The sequence below is a fragment of the Triticum aestivum genome, chromosome 4D (assembly GCF_018294505.1).
Source record: "Triticum aestivum cultivar Chinese Spring chromosome 4D, IWGSC CS RefSeq v2.1, whole genome shotgun sequence".
Taxonomy (NCBI): Eukaryota; Viridiplantae; Streptophyta; class Magnoliopsida; order Poales; family Poaceae; genus Triticum; species Triticum aestivum.
In genome coordinates, this window is record NC_057805.1 from 153,135,258 (window position 1) to 153,144,874 (window position 9,617).

The 9,617-nt window shown below is 49.5% G+C and overlaps 1 pseudogene; it reads right to left on the reverse strand.

Moving 5' to 3' along the window:
* Nucleotides 1-1,212: 1,212 nt before the first annotated feature.
* LOC123099814 (probable LRR receptor-like serine/threonine-protein kinase At4g36180) lies at nt 1,213-2,933 on the reverse strand (annotated as a pseudogene).
* Between the last annotated feature and the right edge of the window lie 6,684 nt (nt 2,934-9,617).

Here is a 9,617-nt window from a genome sequence, read left to right on the forward strand (position 1 = left end):
TCCTTGGAGACGGTGGTGTACAACCAGGAGACTATGCATTGGTCGATTTGAGTCCACTCGACGTCGCCGAGAGCCATGAGAGCGTCGACGGAGCCATCGATCTGATCAAGGAGACCAAGCTTGCGAAAAGTAAGGTTGAAGAAGGTCTGCCATATGCAAAAATTGGACTCCTCGAAGTCAAGGATAACGGTGACATGGTTTCGGATGTTGATAAGCTGGACTGCGGTGGCACTTGGAGCAGCGGGGTTGACGGAGCTAGCGGCAAAGGGGTTGGAGGGATTGGACTCGGAGGTGTTGGGGGTGGAGACGTAGTCGCCGAACTCGCTGAAGTCCATGGCGGCAGCTGGGAGGGATGCGACTATGGGCGGGGTTCAGCGGTGTCTAGGGCAGGGAAGCAGCGGAAGCAAGGCACAAGACCTAGAGAAAAACTGATACCATGTAGACTAGTAGATTCAGGAGAATATTGATCGCATGTATTAGAGCCCAAAAGGCCGTATATGTAGAGCTATAAAACCAGCCTATGCTTGTCCTCCAAGATCTAATCCAAGTGGAAAAGGAAAGGATAGATGGGGAGGTTCGGATAGGAAGGGAAAAGATTACATGAAGAATATATCCCTAATACATGCTACGTATTCTTACACTGCTCATCTAGTGCTCTGTGGGCAAACAAAAGATTTGAGGTCATGATGCAGAAAGTGAAAAGATACTGTAACTTTGTTCGGAGCTTTGTCCAAAGGTTGAAAACACACACACACACATACAGACAGAAAGCAAAATCGACAAGTAGAGTCCGAGATGAGAGACCGTTAACGGCGGATCATTCTTGTGAGTTCCCAAAGTGAATTTGGAAAGGAGAAAGGAGGGAAGAACAAGTGAAAAAGGGATGAGCGCTGTTGTTTAACTTCTTGTGTAAGCAATGTTCACATGAGAATATGCTTGCTTTGGTAGTGTTTCCGACCCAAGCCATCAAATTACAGAACAATACATCTACTATGTTTTTTTTTTCGTTTTTCTACTTCCAAACTACCAACCGCCCTGCACAACTAGGATCCGAGACCACCCCATGTCCAAGTTTGTGCTGAATTATTCTTCAGTCCTGCATGCAGAATAATACTCCCTCTGTATCGAAATAAAAGACGTTTTTCATCTTATATTTACAGTAGATAAGGAGGAGGAGTCAATACGAGATGCACTTCATAACAATTCGAACCATTGAGCAACAAATCGGTGGTCATTTCATTAGAGATAACATAGCAGAGAGCCCAACATTTCTTTGCACCAAGTTTCCCTTCTCTATGTAAATCGCAATCGCTGACACTGAAACAAACCAGATCCACCTTACATGTGTACCCCTGACAATATTACGGCCGTATATCTAAAGCAAGATCACAAAACAGAAATATTTATACACTAGTACACCAAAAATGGTTATTCACCTGTGTCATGAGCTATGACACCATCATTACCCACTAAACCCCAAAGGCTTAAACCTTTCCTTCCTTATTACCCCCTCCTCCCGCCGCACTGAGCCGGCGGCCGGCGCCGCCCCCTGCCGCCCTTGGCCGGGCACGCGGCCACCACGGTCGGCGGCGGCGCAACACAGTTCCAGTGTGCACATACCGGCGCGCTCGACGGCAGGCCGCGCACGCTGATGCCGGTCAGGAAGTTATCTTGAAGGAAGAGCACCCGCATGCGCCCGCCCTCCGCCGCCGCCACAATCTCCGCCGGCACCGCGCCAGCAAACTTGTTCCCGTTCAGGTACACTGCAGCCGCGCTCGCCAGCTCCGCCGGCACCCGCCCGGATAGCGCGTTGTGGCTGAGGTCCACCGTGGAGCCCGACGGCAACCGCCCCGCCGGCCGGAGCTCGTCAGAGAAGGCATTCTTGCGCAGCTGCAGGTACCCAATCCGGAACGAGAAGACTTCTCCAGGCTCCTCGCCGGAGAACCAGTTCCCGCCGAGGTCAAGAAACGACAGCCTCGTCAGTCTGCGAAGGACGCCGCCCACGCGGCCGGAGAGCCTGTTCCCGGCGAGACTGAGGTACACGACCGTCACCGGGAGCGGCGGGACGCCGCCGGATAGGCGATTGTTCCTGAGGTCGAGGTGGACCAGCGGCGAACTCACTGTCTTGGGGATCTCGCCGGAGAGGGAGTTGTGGGAGAGGACGAGCGTTCGGAGACTCCTGATTTGTAGCAGTGACGAGGGTATCCTGCCGGAGAAGGAGTTCTTGCTGAGATCAACCGTCCGAAGAGCAGGGGAGAATGCTCCGGGGAGGTTCCCGGATAGAGCGAGGAAGCGGAGCGACGGGAGCGGAGCGACGGGAGCGCCGCGACGGCGGAGGATAACCCCCCGGAAACGCGGCCGGGGACGAGCGAGAGCGAGCTGAGCGCGGAGAGACGCGCGAGCGCCGCGGAGGGGAATGCGCCCGAGAGGCCCGGTGCGCCGGCGCGCGGGTCCCCTAGGGCCAGCGTGACGACCCGGCCATCGCCGGAGCAGGAGACCCCGGCGAAGCCGCAGGGGTCTCCGGTGAAGTCCCACGAAGCGAAGAAGCCGGAGCCCGGCAGGTCGGTGAGCGCGCGCCGAACGGCCTGCAGCGCCAGGTAGTCCACCGGGTGCAGCGTCGCCGCCGCTGGCTGTACCGCAACCGTGAGAAGGACGGCAGCGAGGAGCAGGAAGACGCCAGGGCGTTGCGTCGCGCGCGTGGTCATTGGTCTCTCGAGGCGAAGTCGCGAGGCGGTAGTGTATCCGTCGAGGAAAGCGAGGGAGCTCAGTGAATCGCACTGTTTAGCGCGGCGTCGGGTGGTGTGAGCTTGTAGGAGAAGAACGCGCTGGGGATGGTGGCTCTGCCTTGATAAGCGTGCGTCTGGTGTGGTGGGTCCTGTTGGTGTCTACCCTAGCTCTCCCTCGTGTACCTAAACCCCCTTTCTCGGTACTCTCGCTCGAACGATCAGAAAAAAGAAGGAGACACGTGGTTTCCGGCGCACGAACGGTAAATTTTCCGAGCACGAACTCGACACCACACTGTTACAACGATCACCGCGGCGACCTTATATCCGGGCCAGCGCTGGGCCACTACCCGCACGCCTCTACCCACTACCCCGCCTAGTCCGGCCCGCTCCATGCGCACCCACGACGCGCTCCCGCACGTGCTCGCTACGCTGAGCCCGCAACAGACCTGTGCGGTCACTCGGCCTCGACCGCCAACAGCTTCACCAGGACCGGCGCCACGCATGCACACACACGCGCGTGCCCCTACCCTACTCTACGCACGCACACACGCAGCCCGTACACTAGTCGGATACATCCCAGACTATGCCCAGCCTGGACACTAGTCGGGCCATGGTCAGACAATGGCCAGATACACACGCACGCACGCATGCCACGGACCTGGCGCGGCCACAACCAGCGCCCGACACGCCCAGCGCGCGCACACACGCGCACTGGACATGCCTGCCGTGGCTTATTGGCCAACACTCACCCCCTAAGCCACGATGTCGCCGCACGGCCAGCCTAGGAGCCCCGGCTCATCGTCGTCGCCGTCGTCTTGATCGCCTTCATCGGACGCCACCGCCCGCGGTCTGTTCACCGCGCCCGGGCCGTGGTTGCCGCATCGCTCGACGCTGAAGTTGCATGCCACCACCACGCCTGGACTCGTCGTGCGTCGCTGTGTCCGTGCGCTTGCCGCAAACCGCAGCCGCGCAGCCGAGCTTTCCACGTCTGTCGCCTCCGCGTCCACCATGATGGCCGTAGCGCCGCGCATCTCCTCAGGCTGACACACCGCCCGGAGCTTCACCACGCAGTCGCCGGTGAACGCCGCCACCACCGGCACACCTCCGGCAAGGGTAACGACGCCCAAGATGAACCAGCTCATGATACCAATTGTTGGTGTCTACCCTAGCTCTCCCTCGTCTACCTAAACCCTCTCTCTCTCGATACTCTCGCTCGAATGATCAGAGAAAGAAGAAGAAGGGAGAACACGGTGGACACGTGGTTTCCGGCGCACGAACGCCCGCCGCACGATCGACAAATTTTCCGAGCACGAACTCGACACCACACTGTTACAACGATCACCGCGGTGACCTTATATCCAGCCAGGCTGGGCCACTACCCGCACGCCTCTACCCACTACTCCGCCTGGTCCGGCCCGCTCCATGCGCGCCCACGACGCTCTCCCGCATGCGCTTGCTACGCTGAGCCCGCAACAGACCTGCGCGGTCACTCGGCCTCGACCGCCAACAGCTTCACCAGGACCGACGCCACGCATGCACACACACGCGCGTGCCCCTACCCTACTCTACGCACGCACACATGCAGCCCGTACAGTAGTCAGATACATCCCAGACTATGCCCAGCCTGGACACTAGTCGGACCATGGTTAGACAATGGCCAGATACACACGCACGCACGCATGCCACGGACCTGGCGCGGCCACAACCAGTGCCCGACACGCCCAGCGCGCGCACACACGCACACTGGACATGCCCGCCGTGGCTTATTGGCCAACAGGTCCCACCCGACCCGACTACATACTGTGGCTCACGGACAAGTTGGGGATACCCGGCTCGGTGGCCCCAATTGCGAGTGCTTCATTTTTGGAGTGCGTCGTGCTTTGAAGGCCGTGCAGATGGAGGCAGAGGCCATGCTTACTAGGACCCGCATGTCAGTTACTCGATGGCAGGTTTGGCCACGTCACAGGATCCTCATCCGGCAAAGGCGCACAGCCATGAACGTCAATGGTGAGGAGTGAATAGCAAAAGAACAACCCATCATATTTTACTTTAATTCGGATTTGCTGCTGGATTTTAAAGATAAATTTTGTATGAATGAAATGACCTAAATCAAAATTATTGTTTTTGGAAGCAACTGTATGTTAGCAAAGAGTATGCATGTATGCTGGACCATTGAAGATGAAACAATTAAATGAGGGTATGCATGTGCTACGAAATAGTTCTAGTGCATGTGCTACGAAATAGTTCTAGTGGATGATGATGTGGCATGTCTGATGACGTGGAGAGATGCCTGTTAAGAGAATTAGAATTAGTGAGGATTAACTATTTAGATATTATAGATTCGGATTTGTTATCATATTCCTTGGGTGCCCCGAAAATTTATCCATGTTTTTACTTTTTTTAGTAGATATTGACGACTGGTTTGGGTCGATTAATCCAATTTCTAACATACCAGGCCCACTGGTCAGGTCATCATGACACTGTAAGGTTAATATAAATGACTTTGATTGTTAACTTCAAGGAGGACCCACCTATCAGCGTCCCATCCACCCCCTCGTCCATCTTCACTCCTCCCCTGCCACACCTCTCCTGCCCTCTAGCACATACTCTATTGTTATTCCTTGATGACCCACAAGTATAGGGCATCAATCGTAGTCTTTTCGATAAGTAAGAGTGTCGAACCCAATGAGGAGCAGAAGGAAATGATAAGTGGTTTTCAGCAAAGTATTGTCTGTAAGTACTGAAATTATAAGTAACGAGTAGTTTGATAGCAAGATAATTTGTAACGAGCAAGTAACAGTAACGGTAACAAAACTGCAGCAAGGTAGCCGAATCCTTTTGAGGCAAAGGACAGGCCAAAACGGTCTCTTATGATAAGCCAAGTGTTCTTGAGGGTACACGGGAATTTCATCTAGTCACTTTCATCATGTTGGTTTGATCTGTGTTCGCTACTTTGATAATTTGATATGTGGGTGAACCACTGCTTAGGTGTTGTTCTTACTTGAACAAACCTCCTACTTATTATGATTAACCCCCTCGCAAACATCCGAAACTACGAGAAAATTATTAAGAATAAATCTAACCATAGCATTAAACTTTTGGATCCAAATCAATCCCTTACGGAATAGCCCATAAATTAGGGTTTAAGCTTCTGTCACTCTCGCAACCCATCATCTAATAACTACTCCACAATGCATTCCCTTAGACCCAAATATGGTGAAGTGTCATGTAGTCGACGTTCACATGACACCACTAAGGGAATCACAACATACATACCATCAAAATATCGAACACATGTCAAGGTCACATGATTACTTGCAACAAGATTTCTCCCGTGGCCTCAAGAATAAAAGTAACTACTCACAAATGATAATCATGCTCAAGATCAGAGGGGTATTAAATAGCATAATGGATCTGAACATATAATCTTCCACCAAATAAACTATATATTAATTAACTACAAGACGTAATCAACACTACTAATCACCCACAAGCACCAATCTATAGTTCCGGTACAAATATTGAACATAAGAGATGAATTTGAGAGGAGATGGTGCTGTTGAAGATGTTGATGGAGATTGCCCTCCCCAAGATGGGAGAGTTGCTGGTGGTGATGATGACGATGATTTCCCCCTCCGGGAGGGAAGTCCCCCGGCGGAATCGCTCCGCCGGAGGGCAAAAGTGCTCCTGCCCAATTTCCACCTCGAGACGGCGGCGCTTCGTCCCGAAAGTCCTCTCCTTATTTTTTTTCTAGGTCAAAATGACTTATATACCAGAAAAGGGGCACCGGAGGTGGGCCGAGGAGGGCTCAACCGACCAGGGCACGCCTGGGCTCCCTGGCGCGCCAAGGTGGGTTGTGCCCACCTGGTGGGCCCCCTCTGGTACTTATTTGCTCCATTATTTCTTATATATTCCATAAAGAATCTCCGTAATGTTTCAGCTCATTTGGAGTTGTGTAGAATAGGTAGCCTGATGTAGCTTTTTAAGGTCCAGAATTCCAATTGCCCGTATTCTCCCTCTTTGTGTGAACCTTGCATATTATGAGAGAAAAGGCATTGGAATTACTCCAGAAAGCATTATTATGCATAAAAATAGTATAAATAACAGTAGGAAAACATGATGCAAAATGGACGTATCAACCCCCCAAGCTTAGACCTCGCTTGTCCTCAAGCAAAACCCGAAATCGAAAAACATGTCCACATGCTTAGAGAGAGAGGTGTCGATAAAAACAAAATATGAACATAAAAAGACTCATGTATATTATTATAAAAGCAACAAACTTTAACATAAAACTTTATCACATAACTTGTAGCATAAACTTCTCATGAACAAGTAACAATTCATCACAACATCAAAGTATGAAGCATAAACTCTATTGGAAACCAACAAACTATGTTCTCAGTCAACTTTGCAACTACAATTCATCATCTTTTCAGGTAGGATCACGTATCGGAGCCTTTTTTGGCAAGTCCACATACTCAACCATCATATAGTCTTCTATGGTTGCTAACACTCACGTCATACACATGAGCAAAAAGTTTCAACTGGACACATAGAAAGATAGGGGCTTATAGTTTCGCCTCCCAACATACTCACCTCAAGGATGATGCCAGCAATAATAATTCATGCTATCCATATCCAACTGGATATATGTGTCTAGATCTTTCCTCGCCACATGATGCTTGCTAAAAGAGAAAATAAAAAGGAATAGAGAGAAAAACTTTGACTCTTGCATAAAAGTAAAGATAGGCCCTTCGCAGAGGGAAGCTGAGGTTGCCATGCGGTTTTTGTTTGTATGCTCAATCTTTTAGTGCAAAAGAATGTCATGTTATATTGCCCCTTATGATAGCAACCTTTATTATGCAGTCTGTCGCTTTTATTCTTTGCCATCATAAGTTCGTACAACACTCAATTTTCTCTTACACTAAATGATCTAACACTTTTAGAAGCAATTTTTATTGCCTTATTGCATCGATGACAACTTACTTGAAGGATCTTACTCAATCCATAGGTACGTGTGGTTGACTCTCAAAACAAGATTTGGGTTTAAGGGTTTCAGGATGAACAAGTAGTATCTCTACTTAGTGCGGAATTTTTGGCTAGTAAAGATGGGGGGAAAGCACCACATGTTGAAGGATCTATGACAATATAACTTCTATGTGAATATGAAAAAACATAAATCATTACGTTGTCTTCCTTGTCCAACGTCAACAATTTTGGCATTTAATATTTTGATGGGGGCTCACAATCACAAAAGATGTCCAAGATATTGTATTTGCATGTGAATCTTCTATACCCTTATTAATTCTTTCATGAATTGCATCATTGACCAATGTTATCATTGGTATGCATCGGTGCTATACAAACGGTTTTAACCCCTTTCCGCGACGGCGTTTGGAACCATCGCCAAGTGAGTGTGGGCGATAGGGGGGTCCTTCCCACACGATCCAGAAAGCGTCGGGGATACGCCCTCCTGGCACACACGCTCGGCAAAATGAGGTCGTGTGCGACCGGCGAGCGCTCAAATACGGTAATACATACAGTAGAGCTAAAAAATACAATTATACAGGCGAAATTGTTTTCGGTCGCAAGTACATCCCACACAATCAGTCCCCACTAAACGTTTCCGTTCGTATGTACATCCCACACAGTCGCTCCAAGGAAAACGTTTCCGTTCACAGGTACATCACACACAATTTTCCCTGTTAAATCGTTTGTGATAGCATTGCCATTGCACACAATATTAACAATTTTACCGTTTGCATATTGAATGCATCACACACGGTGCGTAGAAGAAACTGTGTGGCAAAGGTTGTCCATCACACACAGTTTTTATGTGGTAATTGTTTGCGCAAGGTGGCCTCACGCAAACAGTTTTCAAGAGAAGGTCATGTGTGCAGTGGAGATTGATCGCACACATAGTGGATCCTAGAAACGTTTCTGATCTCCACGTCTATCGCACACGTTTCGCTTTCGCAAACCGTGTGCAGTGTAATCCCTAATTAATCCCTAATTTAAAAATCACATGTTTTGATTTTGAAAGTAGGCAATCACTTATTTCATATCCAACCATGTTTATTACAAATATAGGTTCAACCACGAATGCATAATTCGATGCACAGGTACATATACCGAAGAACTACAGAAGCACCAAGTATAGAATGGTGAACCACAGTTGTACTAAAGACTATAAAGAGAGAGGCGAAAGACATTCTGGTTGCTGAAGAAGGTGAAGCAGAATGCCCATATTGTGCCCTCCTCCAGGCGTAATGCACACACGACTCTAGGCCAACTCCTTGTGATGGCTGCCCGTCCATCCTTCATTGTCTTCATTACGACTTCTCGATGCTCATTGTAGTCTGGATGAAATACTTTAACCTTCATTGCGTGTCCACCAATCATGTACTTTGCGAGGTAATCTTGAGTGAACTACTTCGGGAACCACTGTGAACGAAAAAGATTCAGACATTGTTGTCTAACAACTCATTATGGGCAGTAAAAAGAGAAGGCTGCAGAGTTTGTAGTTACCATCCTACAACTCACTGTTTTGTTGGATAGAGCATAAACAAATAATTTGTTTGCCACCATTCGTATTTTTTTGCTAATAATCCTTATCAGTTTCCTCACTTGATGCTTGTTCATGAATATCTCATTGTCCCATACGCAAAAAGGGTCGATGCATGGATCCTTGCCAAGGGCATATGTACCTACAAGCAACAAGTCAATATTAGAAGCTAACAAGTGTCCAGGCCTGGATCTATATGCACTACATTATGGAACGACGGGGGGAGTACAAGCCGAGGGATGAAGCTAACCTCGGCGGAAAATGGTGGCCACTCCCGTTGTTGTTGTTGTCCTGCATAAGTGGTGGAAAGGCATGATAAGTACAAC